Here is a 16,211-nt window from a genome sequence, read left to right as displayed (position 1 = left end):
GATGGTTGTGAGCCACCATGTGGTTGCTGGGATTTGAACTCAGGACCTTTGGAAGAGCAGTCAGTGCTCTTAACCACTGAGCCATCTCTCCAGCACCTTTGAACTTTCAATTGCACTTCTTTGGTCTCTGTCAGTCCCTAGGCCAACACCACATTATTTTGACTATTGTAAATTCACATTAGGTTTTAAAATTGGAATATTATGAGTGTTCTGTGTTAGTTTTCAAGGTCATGTTATAATCTTTTTCTTTAAAAAAAATGTTTAGCTAGAGAAAGTATCCAAGGAGCTAAAGGGATCTGCAACCCTATAGGTGGAACAAGAATATGAACTAACCAGTACCCCCCGGAGCTCATGTCTCTAGCTGCATATGTATCAGAAGATGGCCTAGCCGGCCATCAGTGGAAAGAGAGGCCCATTGGTCGTGCAAAATTTATATGCCTCAGTACAGGGGAACACCAGGGCCAAGAAGTGGGAGTGGGTGGGTAGGGGAGTTGGGTGGGGAGCGTATGGGGGACTTTTGGGCTAGCCTTGGAAATGTAAATGAGGAAAATACCCAATAAAAATTTTTTTAAAAAATGTTTACTGTATTTTTCCTATTGTGATACAAGCTCAATTAGCACATGGGCTTTTTTGACAATCTTGTACCTTGGCATCTAGGTGTGTTTAACATTAGGTGTTTACTCTTTGATGACTGAAGGGGCTCTGGAAACGTAATTCATGCACAGCTGAGATAAAAACGAGGGTGAAACTATAAGAAGCGTAGAAGAAAATACCATGATTGAGCAAGTCCTGCTGGCAGGGAGTTCAAGGGGCCAGAGAGCCCAGTAGTCGGGGCTTTGGGCTCTAGTGCCAAGGGATGCTTTCAAAATCCTGTGATAGGGGAAGAAAGCCACAGATGCTGTTCCTGTAGGCAGCAAGTCCTCAACTGTACTGTCCCCATGAAGACTCAAATATGGTACATCAGGGGCTGGAGAGATCCTCAGCAGTCAAGAGCAAGTACTACCACCCAGGGGACTAGAGTATGGTTCCCATCAGCCACAAGAGCCGGGTCACAACTGCCTGTAACTTCAGCTCCAAGGGATCTGACACCTCTGGCCAACTTTGCACATCCTTGTCCGTACACACAAACACACACATCTACACGATTAAATAAAATAAGACAACACAGTGAAGCAGAATATAGAGCACTTCGTTGTTTCCCCTAAGCCGAGAAACTCCAGCCTGCTTCTAATCTTTGAGCGTGGCCGTAGCCTTTAGTGTATATAAATAATCCTCCTGACAAGCGAGGACACTTGCGCAGTTATATCAGAAAACACGCAAGTATTAGCATGCTGTTTGGGAGAAGAGAAAAAAAAAAACACCCTCTGAACAAAGTCTTCAGTAAACACATTCATTCATCAGTTTTAGTTGAATTAAATAATCAGGCAGTGACAGCAGCCAGACTGAGCACTGCTGTTGCTCAAGGGGGCAGACTGGGGTTAGGAAATGGCTGCGGCTGCCCGGGATGCACTGTAAAAAAAATTCACTTGCAATTCTTATGCATTTATTTTTCAACGCAGAATATTCCGAATGTAGATATTTCTGGCAGTGTGACACCTGTCATTATTGTATGCAAACTGCCACTGAATAAATGTAGGGTTTTTTTTTCCCACAACGGCAAATATTGCTGCTGTGAGATTAAGCAATCTATTGCCACTCCACAAGCTGAGCCATGTAGTCCCATCTAGGTTCCATTACAGCAGAGCTACTTGAAGTCGATAAAGGAGTTGTCAACCAGAGGATGCAAATGTGCCTTTTACTGTATAACTTTCCAAATCCGCAGTGCACCGTCAATATAAATTGACAGGAGTCTGGTGGTGATGAGAGCTTGCTCTGCACCTCAGAGCCCTGGGTGACGATGTCAAACCATATGCGAAGTATACAAATAGTCTCTCAAGTTGCATTGTTCTGGGATTACCGGGCACTAATCGACCTACTTAAGCCTTAGGGGAAATGTATAACTGCCCTATGAAATCACAGCAGCTTCAAGCACAGCTGGGGACTGAGTCTCAGTGCGTAGATGAGGAGAGCCTAGAGAGTTTTGCTTCAAGCTTGATTTTCCACTCCACAACTAAATGTCAACGAGGGTCTGCAGAGCCCACTGCAAGGCGCATCCTTCCAAGCCAGCTCACCTATCAGGACCTCTGCGGCATCCCGAGATGTTGTGTATCGTGCACTTATTTCTTTGTCGTTTCTTTATCGGATGGCAAAGCTTTCATAGATAGCAATTTACTTACTCACTTCTGTATCGTTCAGCCACGTGACGTCAGCCACGTGACGTAGTATCATTGATGTGATGCTGACACCAGCTGTGGTGTCAGAATATAACAGGGACTCAACAATATTCACTGCTGGGTTAACTACTGTATCCTCTCCTGAGGAGCCCTTTGTTTTAACACCTTTGTTGTTGTTGTTGTTGTTTGGTTTTTCGAGACAGGGTTTCTCTGTATAGCCCTGGCTGTCCTGGAACTCACTCTGTAGACCAGGCTGGCCTCGAACCCAGAAATCTGCCTGCCTCTGCCTCCCAACACCATTGTTGCCTCCTGCTCTGAGAACCCAGATCCTCTAACCACACATATCTTGCTTCCTAAGGCCTCCGAGGGGACAGTAGGCAACATCTGAAGACATCTTGGTTGTCACAGCTAAGGGAGGAAGATGTCAGTTAGACGCCAGGGATACCGTTAACCATCCTGTGATGCAGAAGAGGGCCTCTGACCAGTGATCCGGATCTCAATGCCAATAGAGTTGAGTTGAGGAAGCCCTCATTACTCCTCAGCAGCAGTTAGCAGCCTCATTCCTATCACTCCTCCATTTGATCTTATTCTTCCTAAAAGTCGTTATCCCTGCTAACGGTCTCCTATCTAATATGTCTTGTACTTATTTTTTACTATTTTGGATTTTGGGTGTTTACAGTTGGACTTTTAGAAAAACTACCCAAGCCGGGCGGTGGTGGCGCACGCCTTTAATCCCAGCACTTGGGAGGCAGAGGCAGGAGGATTTCTGAGTTCAAGGCCAGCCTGGTCTACAAAGTGAGTTCCAGGACAGCCAAGACTATACAGAGAAACCCTATCTCGAAAAACAAAACAAAAAAAAAGAAAAGAAAAGAAAAGAAAAACTATCCAATATGTCAATACTTCAAAAACAGAAGTGAAACTGGGTTTTAAAGAGTCTTGCTACTAATTGGCCTGTTTTAAAATATTTTTGCACCTTTAAGTCATTTTAAATGAGGAGGAAGAAGCTCCAAGAAAAGGCAAAGACTTGGGAGATGACAGCTATTTATCCTCACAGAGAAAAGTTCCCAGAACTTTGAAAGCCAAAAGTCTGTCCCTGTTGCCACCTGAAGAGCAGGCACTGTCTTACCGGTGTGAAGCCACAGCGACCACCTCCTGCTCTGTGAGGCACATGACATACCTTGTAGTCTAGTCTCAGTCTGCCTAAAGACCGTTCAGAGTAAGGAGCAGAACATTTAGGAGAAATACTTGAAATTTTCATTTACACTTGCTATTAAATTCTATAGAAGTAACACTTTTAATTAAGGATATAGATTACATGTATAATATGTACAACGCATGAAAGGGGGAATATCTGAAATTTGTTTGGAATGTACCATCTTCTGCACAATTCATATGTCTGTTACAGAGTCACCGTCAAGAATAAAATCCTATAACTCAACAACGACAACAACAATAACAACAACAAAGCCATTACAAAGTGAGAAGCGTAAATTGTGTTGCTTCACTCCTATAATTCTGGTGAGAATAACTGGGGGATGAGGCAGAAGGATTTCCATGAACTACATAGAAGAACTTGTCTTAAAACAAACAAAACAAATAACAACAAAAACAAAAAAACAAAACACCAGGAGCTGAGTAGTGTCACCTGCCTTTAATCCCCAGAACTTGGAACTTGAACTATGTGAGTTTGAGGCCAGTCTACATAGTGAGCTTTAGGACAGCCAGGGCTATTAGACACTTACTTCTCTCCTTTCCGTTCTCCTTCTTTTCTTCTTCCTCCCTTCTTTTCTCATCTTGAGTTAGAGGCTTGTCTTCTTCGTTTTAAGATGTATTTATTTATTTTATGTATCTGAGTATTCTATCTATATATAGATACACCTGCATACCAGAAGAGGGCATCAGATCCCAGTATATATGGTTGTGAACTATGTGGTTGCTGGGAATTGAACTCAGGACTTCTGGATGCCATCTCTCCAGCATGATCAGGTCTGGTTTAAACTCAGATTTAAATGACCCGTCAGCCTCTCAGGGAACTGGAGCTTTGCAGGTCCCTACTCCCATCACACCTAGCATTAAATACTCACTTCTTCAAGGAAGATACAAGAGTGACAAGCCCATGACATCAGCATCACTGGGGACCCAAATCAAAACACAAAGAGGTGTGGCTTCACCATATTAAAAGGGCCACCAACCAGCAAAACAGAGAGCACCTGAGGTGAAAGTGGACTCAGAGGTCAGCCCCGTGGTTGGAGACGGAAAACAGCTTGGCCACATTTCATAGCTGTTCACACAGGTACAGTTAGACAAACAATCCAAGGAGTGCACCCCAAATCAAAACCAAATGCTCAGTAGTGTGGTATCCATGGCAGTTTGATTCACAAAGGCTTCGAGGCGGAAAGCAACTATCAACCGATGGATGGATAAACGGAGGTGTGACACACACACCCGAGGTGTCTATTTTCCAGTCACAGGAAGAGAAAGGCACGCTCTACAATGTGGGCAAACCTTGAGAACACTGCTTAGCGATGGAAAACAGACGCTAAGGATCAACGATGAGGATTCGTCGGGCGTGGAATATCCAGAGGGTCGTAAAGATGGTACTTACGAAGAATGGAGGGCACCAGCGTGGGCCGGAAGGGGTAATGGGGACCACTGCTCAAAAGGCTTTGAACATTAGTCTGAGAGGCGAGCTTTAGTCTGAGAGGCGAGCTCTTCGAGCAGTGGTGACAGACTCGCTGCCTGAGCACGCTTAATGCTTAAACTCAACAGCCAGAAAAAAATAAAAAATTTAAAAAAAATTTTTAAAAGGTAAACACATTTTTACATGATAAAGATTTCATTCCAGGTGTCAAACCGTGCGCTCTGTTATCCTTCAAGGGCTTTCTCTTCCCCCCATCTGCCAGAGTTAAACGTGTTTTTAATAAATGTTAATTCTTGTAGAATAACGTATCAAGTCCGAATTTTTTTAGACAGCCATCCCTGCGGGCTGCGCTGTGAAGGAGGCCTCGGGCCTGTGAGCCCTGGCGCTCTGCCTGCCCGTCGGTTCCCTTCCTCTCAGTAAATGCAGATTCGCATAAACATATCAATTTCCTCGGATGGCGGAGGTTTGGGGTTTAGAGCAAAGTGCCATTTTAAAAATAACATTTGCTTCAACACTAAGGGAAAGAGGAATGATGGGCTAAACCCCAGAGAGACTCATTTTTTAATGAGATCTGTTTTCTGCCTCAGAACCAACCGACAGCAACTTTACACAGCCTTAATCAATACTGCTCTCAGCTTTATTTTTTTCTGTATCAGTTTGTCTTATGATGTAAGCTCTAAAAGTTCTTCCAGCATTGAGGTGGGGGAGGGAGGGAGGGAGGGAGGGAAGGAGGGAGGGAGGGAGGAAGGAAGAGATCTCTAGAAGACTTGGGTTCAATTCCCAGCACTCACATGGCTGCTCAAACCATCCCAAACTCCAGTTCCAGAGAAGCCAGTGCCCTCTTCTGGCCTCCCCAGGTACTGCATGCACGTGACGCAGGCCAACAGTCATGTACATAAAACAAATAAATGTTTTAAAAGATGCTCTCCGCTGGGCAGTGGTGGAGCATGCCTTTAATCCCAGCACTTGGGAGGCAGAGGCAGGGGGATTTCTGAGTTCGAAGCCAGCCTGGTCTCCAAAGTGAGTTCCAGGACACCCAGGGTTACCCAGAGAAACTCTGTCTCAGAAAGACCATAAATAAACAAATAAATAAATAATGCTCTCCAACTAAAACATCGTATTACAAACCTTCCTAAGGCAACTGTAAGTACGCTGGGGGGAGGGGGAAGCCTGATAGTGTGATAGTCACAGTCGCTAGTACTTCACAACCTCCAAGACGCCACACAATCTGAACTTCATTCTTTCAAAACTGACTATACCGTCCCTCCTGAAACAGGAGCACAAGAGAGCTAACCATGTGGAAATATTACAGGTCCAACCACCTTTACATCATACTACACAATTAAATTCTAAAATATTTGAAGCTCATTTAAAATATACTTTAAATTTTTTATTTATTTCTATTTTCAGGTGCATGGGTGTTTTGCCTGCATGTGTGTATACGCACCACCTGTATCCAGTGCCTTCCGAGGCCAAAAGAGGATGCTGTATCCCCTGAGACCTGTTGGCTTGCCTCACGGTAGTAGTAAAACAACAACAAAAACAACAACAACCCAAACAAAACAAATGAAATCCACCTCAGAAATATATCATGGCTGAAGCAAGAACGGTTAACACAATAGATAGGAATTATTTCATTAGGGCCCAGTTTAAGAAAGTTGTTAGGTGACATCCCAGCTTTCCAGCCAGCCGACTCTCTTGCAGACACCAAAGTGAGAAGCCCGCTGCTGAGCTGCTGAGCGGCCGCTCCTGCTTGGCTGCTCTTACCAGATGCTGGACTGGAAAGCATGGGCCAGCTCTTAGCCACTGTGAAAAGCAGCTTGTCTTCTTCTCCTCAACCCCACATTCCGATGGGCACCAAATCCCGATGCCCCGGGCGACTGCTCTCGTAGTCTCCTCCCGTTTGGATACCTTAGCCAGCTTTCTTCCTAGCCCACAGCAGAGCCAGTTACAAACCATGTGACTACAGCCCACGTGACACGTTGCTGTGCCGTCCAACACTACGGGATCACCATTGTATGTCTGTAGGTTGGGATTAAAAGTACTGCATGCGCACTGATCGCCACCCCTCAATGTTCACTCTACGTAGTTTACGTATTTTCATGTTAACAGAGTGAGGCGGGTGTGTGCATGTGCTCATATTTTGAGCTTCTAAAGCTCGTCACCTTCTGACCTTACCTGTGTTTCCAGCTCCCTCCGTTCCTCCTTCAGGAAGCGGACTGCTTGGAAACCCTACCCAGGGGCCTCCAAGCACCGCAGCAGCAGCAGCAGCAGCAGCAGCAGCAAGCATCTGTCCTGCACACCGAGTTCCCGCAAACGGGCATCCTCATCCCTGTATTTGTTAAAAGCTGAGAGTCTCCCCAAAGCCATTAACCATGCCACCAGGCACACAGACACCATAGAGAAATGGAGAGTGAGTCAAGGGCCAAGTGCAGTTTTATCAATGTCAGAAACTGTTGCTTTATTCAATGTCATGTGATCGGTCCACCCTCTGGTCTAAAACTCGCTGCTTTGCTAGTGTCATATAATGCCTTTCAAAGGCAGACTTACACAACATGTTCAACTACATCTGGGCCATTTAATAGTTTACCTGTTGTGATGGTTTTTACATGCTTGGCCCTGGAAGTGGCCCTATTGGAGTAGGTCTGGCCTTTTTGGAGTAGGTGTGTCACTGTGGGCGTAAGCTTTAAGACACTTATCCTAGCTGCCTGGAAGCCAGTATTCTGCTAGCAGCCTCCAGATGAAGTTGTAGCTCAGCTCCTCCTGCCTGCCTGGATGCTGCCAGGAGCCTTGATGATAATGGGCTGAACCTCTGAACCTGTAAGCCAGCCCCAATTAAATATTGTCCTTATAAGACTTGCCTTGGTCATGGTGTCTATTCACAGCAGTAAAACCCTAACTAAGACACCTGCTTTAAATGGTCTTCTACAGAATACTAACTTAAATGTGAATCCCTGGAAAGTCTTAAATGGCTATAAATAATATTTCAACATTTTTAAACAGGTGTGTGTGTGTGTGTGTGTGTGTTGAGGCTGGCTGAGTTCCTGGCTGCCGGGGGAGAGGAGGAACCACTAATAACTCAAGTGCATGTGCCTCTAATTCCAGCCCTTGGGAGGCTGAAGGAGGAAGATGAGCAGCCTGGCATCATAGTGACATGTTGTCTCAAACAAACAGCTCCCTAGTAAACCATGTCTTGGTTGCTGTCCAGGGAAGGTCAGAAGTGATGATGCCTTAGTGGCCGTTAGAAGCATGACAGCATCTCAGACTGTCTTTCTTGTCTCTCTTTAACACCACCTTCCTATCCCCACCCTCTGAAAGTTGTCTTTTGGCCACACGTTAAAACTAAATAGTTCTTCCTTATCTAAGGAATAATTCTGAATCCCTGTGCTCTTCTCTTCACTATAGCCCACAGCGTCCCCATTCCCACTCCCAAGCTATAAGGAAAGCAGGTGAGGGCAGAAACTAAACATGTACAACCAAGGATGCCCTGGGCCTATGCTAGGGCTGAGTGGCTCATGATGAGATGCAGTTTCTAGTCTCCATGAGCTTTCAGTCCTCCCAAGGAGGCCAACCACGAAACACCAATGGGTTTTTTGAGACAGGGTTTCTCTGTGTAGCCCTGGCTGTTCTGGAACTGGCACTGTAGACCAGGCTGGCCTCGGACTCTCAGAGATCCACCTGCCTCTGACTCCTGAGTGCTGGGATTAAAGGTGTCTGTCCGGCTAATATTTTGGTATATTTATTTATCTTTACTTTATGGGCATGAGTGTGTGTGCCTTGCATGTATATCTGAGCACCACACTCATGTGATGCCCTCAGAAACCAGAAGAGGGCATCCTATCCCCTGAAACTGGGATAACAGACAGTTGTGAGCCGCCAAATGGGTGCTGGGAATCGAACCTAGGTCCTCTGCAAGAGCAGCCAGAGCTCTTAACTACTGAGCTGTCTCTCTCACACAGACAAAGGAATATGATCACATATGCCCCCCACCTCCCCCACCCAACATCCCCATAACCTTCTAATATACCTCCCTTCTAACTTCATCTCTGTTTTTCTTTAATACCCGACTTGATCATGCTAGTACTGGCCATGTGTGCATGGAGGTGGGGCCATCACTGGAGGGTGGGAATCCCTATCAGTAGCCATACTCTCAAAAATGAATGCTTGCCCTTCCCTCTGCTCTTTAATGAGGGGTGAGGGCTCAGAGATCATCTATCCCATCTATTTCAGTGGGCTTGACCTTGTGCATTAAAGCCCAGACACTGTGAGCTGCAGTCTGATAGCCACGCTGTGTCCAGAAAACAAGCCCTTCACAGCCCTCTGCCCCATCCTATGATCTTACACTTCCATGATGTTCCCTGGGCCTTGCTGGGGGAGCGCAGGGGGTCAACTACAGATGCCCTGCTCAATCTCTCATCCTCAGCACTTTGACAACGCATGCATCTCTACACTGACTGCTGCCTCCTGGGGGGAGGGGGGGGGAAACTTTAAAAAAATTTTTTTTCTGACCAAGGCTGAGAGTAGAAGGGCAGCCCAGGTCCTGCATTGGGATGGGTCCTCAGCCTGGGTCCACAGCTTCTCTGGGATGCTACCCAATATCTGCTTTTCTGATCTCCTTCGCTCTCTGTGAACTTGTCTGTAGAGTCCAGGGTATTATTTTTTATGTTGTTTCTTATTTTGTGGAGTATCCCTCCCCGCCCAACACACACACACACACAGCCTGGTTTGGAGCCTCATAAGCAATTCAGACACAGTGGTTGTAGGGTATAAAAGAAAGGTGGAAAGGAAGGAAAAGCGCCAACCCCCACCCCTCATGCTTACACTCTGACGCTGCATCTACAATCACCTCACGTTTAAAAATCAACACAATATTTCAAAGAACCAGAACCCGTTTACACAAAATCTCTTGCCAGCGGTTGGGAGGGAATCACAATGGAAGGCAAAGGGAATGCCACATCTCTGAAGTGACATCAGTCCGCCAGCTGCCATGGTTTGCAAACACAGCCAGCACCTGATGGTCCATTTGTACAAACACATAATTAGTCAATAAGCCAGAGGGAAGGAAGTGTTCATGTACACAGAGCTTCCCATATGGCCAACTTCAGATCCAACTCACACTCCTGAGGAGGAAGCTCTGCTACCCCTAGGAAACAGAGAAGGGCAGGAGGGGGGGGCCCTGAAATCTTTTCCACAGGGCACATTCTCTCTCTGTCCTTGTTCACTGCCACTAGTTTTGGCTTCACAAGTCTCTCCTTCCTCTGTCAATCATCACTCTGAAGTAGCCTCTGGTCCCGGGTGGTTTTACACATATGTTAGATAACTCATTTGCAAATAAAAGCAAATTCCTTCTCCCACAGAGAAGATGGCTCTTAAGGTATTTCCTCGGCTAGTCATGTGCCTTAGGGACCTTGTACTCTGCTAATGCCGGGTCAAATAGACACTGCCTCCCAGGGACATCTCTCAGTCCACTTTCTATAGCACTCTCCTGCCTCACGCTGACCCCCTAGCACTAATGTGCTGGCTTTAAAGTGGCCTGACCTTTCCCCTGCTCCTCCCAAACACCAGCTCCGTCCTCCCTGATTATCAGAAAACCAAAAGATGAACCCATTAATCAATAATGAAGCATGAACGATAAGCGAGGTCAACTGTTCTACCACAAAGCAGAAAATAGGTAGGCTCTTTGCGTCCTTTCCTAGGTTTGTCATCATTTTTTTTTTCCTGAAAGATGGTATTGCCAAGGTCAGCAATTTCAGCTCCGAAAGTTTAAGAAGACACTGCTTGGGCTGAACACTCCTCAAGCGTGCCTTGAGAAAGATCTGCACATTCAATGGGGCCTAGAACACACGCACACTCACCCCACCCGGGCTTCTGAGGGATAGCAGTGAAAGGCTCAGGCCCTGCAGAGGGACACAGGCTACAGAGGAAGGCTGGGTCTGTGGACCCAGCACCTGCTCTGTCTAGAAGGCCCCCCTGAGTCAGGGCGTTGAAGTGCTTGTTGAGTGTGTACATACCCACCATCTCCAAACCTTGTGCAAACAATCACTGTAACTTACAATCTTATAAATTGTCGGATATTAACCGAATTTCAGTTGTACCTGGTGGCACGTGACTGTAATCCCACACTTGAGAGGCTGAGGCAGGAGGATCACTTTAAATGTGAGGCCAGCCTGTGATACATAGCAAACCCTACCTTAAAAAAAAAAAAATTCCAACATGGAGAAGAGAGGTGGTCACTGGGCATGGAGTTCCACCCCAGTCTTCAGGAGAAGGCCAGTCAGTTTTCTTCATAGGTGCGGCCTTCTATAGCTCAGCCCACTCCAGCAGAAGGCCACAATTCCAAGAGTATTCGGCAGCACAAACTGGATATGATAGGTTAAAAATAGCAACAAAAGCGGGGCATGGTGGCGCACACCTTTAATCCCAGCACTCAGGAGGCAGAGGCAGGTGGATTTCTGAGTTCGAGGCCAGCCTGGTCTACAAAGTGAGTTCCAGGACAGCCAGGGCTATACAGAAAAACCCTGTCTCGAAAAACCAACAAAACAAAACACAAAAACAAAGAACAAAAAAACAACAAAGATAACATGAATCTGGGCAGGTAGAGATGTGAGGGTGACTCTGAGAGGAGCTGGAGGAGGGATGAGTACGATCTAATAACATGTATGAGATGCTCAAATAACTAAGAGAGAGGGGGAGGGGAGGGGGAGGGAGGGATGGGAGAGGGAATGGGGAGGAAGGGAGGGAGGGAAGGAGAGGGCAGAGAGACAAAAACAAAGACAGGCAGAAAGAGAAAGCAGAAAGAGAGGCAGAGAAAGAGGCAGACAGAGAAAGAAGTGAAAGGAAATAAACAAAGGGATTGGATACTCGAGAGCAGAGGCAAACAGAAGGGCAGAGAGAGAGGATTTCACATTTAGTATTTTTTAAGGCAACTCAAACATTGATTAGAAAAACCGCAGAGCTATGTAAGTCTCCTTGACATTCATCCCACGGGTTACACTTGCTCCCTTTAACTTCAATATGGGCTTCAGAAGAAGGGCCGGAAAGCCAGACAGCTTTTAGCACGACGGCCTCTGAAGGGCTGCAGTCTTGCCCCGTGCACATGCATAGTTCATCTCTTAATGTTCCTGCGCGATGTTTTTAAACCAAACTGGATTTAACTTTTTAAATGCAGCATCCCTGATTCTTAGGAAGTTGACTGGGAGTTAATGAGAGCTTCCCAATAAAAAAGTTACCATCAAATGGATCTTCTAGGCCTGATATTTACCCAGGTTCTAGTTTTCACCCTGCCATGCACTAACTCCATCTTAGATCAGTGAACAGCCCTTGATGCACATTAAGGATCCCTGAGCACCCAGCTCTAACCAAGTAAAAGCTCAAATCAGGAGTTCGAACACACACACATACATGCATTGTCAATTTTGAGGGGGGAAACCAGCGGACTGTGTCAACAATTCTCTTGTTAAAATCAAATTAGAGTTTTATTGTGGTGGCTATATTGTATTAAAATCTGGATTTTTTTTCCCTAAAAAGCTTGCATTGTCTATATAGTGAATCTAATATGGAAAATTTCTATTGCAATAACAGTTGTCACTGAACTTTTCTGACCGAACTGCTCAGCCGCAGTGTTCGGGGGGGGGGGGGAGGCCCACAGGGGTGGCTTAAGCTCAGGATGTGGGCTGACATCAGCTCCCCACTTCTTCACAAGGCTTCGGCTCACCTGCACAGTGACTTTGAAGGATGGGCTTTTAAGACCTAGTCTGTGGGTGAAGTGCTTTTATAGATTTTATTTCAGAAGGGACCCGGGTTCAATAAAGAGAGTTTTTCATTTAATTAATATTTATTGACTAAGTCCTGAGCCAAGCACTGCAGTTAACAGTAAAGGAGGAAATAAGAAAGAGGAGACGAAGCTTAGTTCCCTCCTGACCATGTAAGGAGCCCCTGAGAGGAAGAAATAGGTGAGCACGTTGTGCAAAGCAACACAGGCTCGGAGGACATACCAACCACTAAGGTTGTCTGAGAAAAGTCCGTGACCGTGACTGTAGCACTTGGGCAGAGTCTACAAAATGAGGAGGTGTCCAGCAAATACAGGGATCTGATGGGAGGTGAGGCCAGAGGGCAAGGCATTCTGAGACTGAGCCTGGGTTCGAGGAAATAGGCCGATAAGAGGAGAGTCTGGGTTTGCGTGGGAAGCTGTAATTCACTCTTGTAACCCCAATGGAAGGCATGGGAAAATAAGCCTGGCCAGGGACACCCTGTGTGAGGCAGACCAGGGGACCTAGGCTGGGTGCTAGCAGGGTGAAGACACATGAAGAGGAAAACCCAGTTTGCATGGTCCTGATAACATCTAATGCTGACATTACTCTTAAAATCCTAAATACTTTAGTTGGCACAGACATACTGAAATATTTGCTTTTAAAGGTTAGTTGATTGCCAGGGAATATTTGTTTATTTTTCTATGTCCCTGTTCTTACACAAACACCCCTCAGGTTAACACAACACCCTCCTGTCTGCTCACAGCATCGAAATAAAATTTAGGCAACTTTCCAAATCACTAACAACGGTAATAAAGGGAATAAAAACCCAATGGCCCAGAATTACAACAATTTGAGGAGATCCGTGCTTTCAACCTACACCCAGTTTGCTGGTTTATTCTGGATACCCATTTCTGGATTCCTCCGTACGCACAAGAATAAACAGAAGTCTACGCTAAGCTCTGTCAAAACATTGGGATTTAATGCCATGTTTCAAAAAAAATAAAACCCAAGAATATTTATATCGTAACTCTGACCTTCCCACCCTGGGCAAGTATGATTTAGATCATATTAAAGCAAGATGATGAAATTGTTTTCTTGTACTAGGGAGGGAAGGTCAGATAGAATCAGCTGCCTTCATGCGCCAGTGACCATCTCTCTCCACCTCGGCAAAGAACGTTGCACTCTCCCCCATCAGAATCCAATTATTTGTAAAACTGATATTGAATTCTTTTATTCATACGAAAGAATAATTTCTTTGTTTTTTTTTTTTCCTCCTCCAATTTGGCCACATGGCCAGAAAAGATACACAAATTTACCGTTTATTCAATGCTTAGATATCTGTGGTGAAGTTTCCTATAATAGAAATCTTCTTTTTCTTCCTACATCTTAGGGTATCAGAGACACAGAAGCTGATACCAGTGAATCTTTTCTGATTTGCTCATTAGCTGGGGAATATGTCAGTAAAAGCAAAAGAAATATTTGATAAAGAAAACACCAAGTGTCTCATGCTGACTTTAAAAGACTTGACAAGTGCTAAGGTTAACTTTAATTTGTCTCTGATTTTTAGACAACTCCACTGGTAAGTGAGCTTGCTGGAACCAGACTAGGCAAACATTCTCCAAAGCATAGCTCAAACTGGGAGGGGGTAGGGGGGTGAGGGGAGAAGAGGGGAGCACCCTGACAAAGCCAATCACTCAAGCATAAAAGTGGGGGGCCTCAGTGTCAGGACAGACCCAGAAAAGGCTGGCTTGCAGGAAGCTGCCTTGTCACCAAGGAGTCTGTTTTCAGAAATACTTGACCCTTTGATAATCTTAGCATATTTTAAAGGTTCCTTATTTATAAACTACCACACCGGTTTCTTAACTGCGATGTCCTTGGATAACCAACCACAGATCTAAAATCATGTTCCTGGCTTTCTAAAGGCAGGGCATTGAATCCTGGTCGTTTGCTAGAGAGTGTCCTAGGGCTGAATTTCTATTTCCTTTTTTAAATATAGATGAATAGTTTTTTAAGTGTAAACATCCGAAGGCATTCCTTCTCATTGACAGGCATGCTAGCACATTTCACAACCACAAATCCTCCCGAGGAGTGGCCTAGGAAGCGGCATGATTTAAAGGGCCGAAGACTACCGTTATTCTTCACTCCCGTTGCTAATTACATTTTTACAGAACGTCGTCAGCAAGCCACCGAACGGTCATAAAAGTAAAAATGATCCCTAGTGTTCTGTGGCTGTGCATTTGACCGAATTACATACAATTTGCTTCCAAAAGGAGATCCACTTCATTTGTAGGTTATTTCTCAGGAGGACCAGTTCCAGTCCAGAGGTACGCTAACTCTAACGGAGGATCTCAAAACTATCATTTTCAATTACCATGGTAGAGAGAGGGAGAGAGGGGAGGGAGTAAGAAGTGCAGCGATTAGCCACCCATAAGAAGGTTCCCCACACGCCTCCCACAAGGCCGGCGTCAGTCAGTCGCCTGCATCTGTCCCCACCTCGCCCCCTCCTGTCTGCGCAGCGCTGGCACCCAATGGTAGGCCCAGGAGAAGACAAACACAACCCAACAGCTACAGACACTCAACATTCCTAACTTTTTTTCTTCTCTTTCTCACTGTGTGTGCCTCAAAGGTAAGCAGAGAAGGAAAAAAAAATGACATGAGTATGAAATAAGCCTTCGTAGCCAAGGGTGCCCTGGAGTTTTAAAATCTCCCCCAGAGTCACAATAACTACCTTACACGCACTCACACTAGCCTCTCTACTGTCATGCTCTGCAGCAAAGGACTACTTCCCGGAGCTGAGCTCCAGGGCGCCTGTCCCTGGGTACAGGATAGTGTGCATCCTTCTGCACTCGGCCCACGCGCATCCCGCATCCCTGCCCACGACCCGAGCCACGCGTCGCGCCATAGGTCCCAGGTGCTGGGATGCCGCGGAGCCCTCGCACACTACAGACACCACCCAGGTTCTCCACGAAGAACCAAGTCCCACGCCTGGGGACCTCAGGGGCCTCCCGAGTGCCCACGCCCGCGGCATGGCAGCGCTTACCTGTCCGCGAGGTGCCACGCGTGCCCCCCGCGCACTCCGGTTGCGCGGTAGCTGCAGGGTCGGCCGGGCGGCGGCGGGACCGAGACAGCGGCTCCAGAGGCGTCAGTCAGGCTGGAGCCTCCTCCTCGGCCGCCCGCGTGAGTGCGCCGCGCTGGAAGGGCGCCAGGCGGCCGTGCGCGCAGCCCCAGCCAGGAGGGGCCAAGAGCCCTGGCCGCGCCACGCTCCCCGCCCCGCCGCGCACCCGCCCGCCCTGCACATCATGCCTGCAGAGAGCCTTCAGGGACAGAGGAGTCTCCGGGTCATCCCCAGAAAATGTCCTTCCCACCTGGACAGACTGCAGGCAGCAGAGGGAGGGGGGCGGTTGTCCTCCCCTCCCCTTGCTCCAGGAGAGGCAGACAGGACCACCAACCATGCCTGTCTCCTGAACCGCAGAGTCCTGGTCCCTGGAGGCCAGGCTTACTGGCTGTCTGTTCCTCTGAGGCATGACTGGCCCTGGCATCAGCCCA

At 46.7% G+C, this 16,211-nt stretch overlaps 1 protein-coding gene across 1 annotated transcript in view; it reads right to left on the bottom strand.

The window, feature by feature from the left end:
- Nucleotides 1-15,816, bottom strand: part of Smad9 (SMAD family member 9) — a 43,469-nt gene extending 27,653 nt beyond the window's left edge. Inside the window, exon 1 of the mRNA XM_021158391.2 lies at nucleotides 15,706-15,816. The gene's annotated coding sequence lies outside the window, so the exon portion shown is untranslated. The remainder of the gene's footprint in view (nucleotides 1-15,705) is intronic.
- Between the last annotated feature and the right edge of the window lie 395 nt (nucleotides 15,817-16,211).

This window comes from Mus caroli, chromosome 3 (genome assembly GCF_900094665.2).
Source record: "Mus caroli chromosome 3, CAROLI_EIJ_v1.1, whole genome shotgun sequence".
In the NCBI taxonomy this organism is placed as follows: Eukaryota; Metazoa; Chordata; class Mammalia; order Rodentia; family Muridae; genus Mus; species Mus caroli.
The sequence above is the reverse complement of the archived record's forward strand: the minus strand, read 5'-3'. Positions and strand labels throughout refer to the sequence as shown.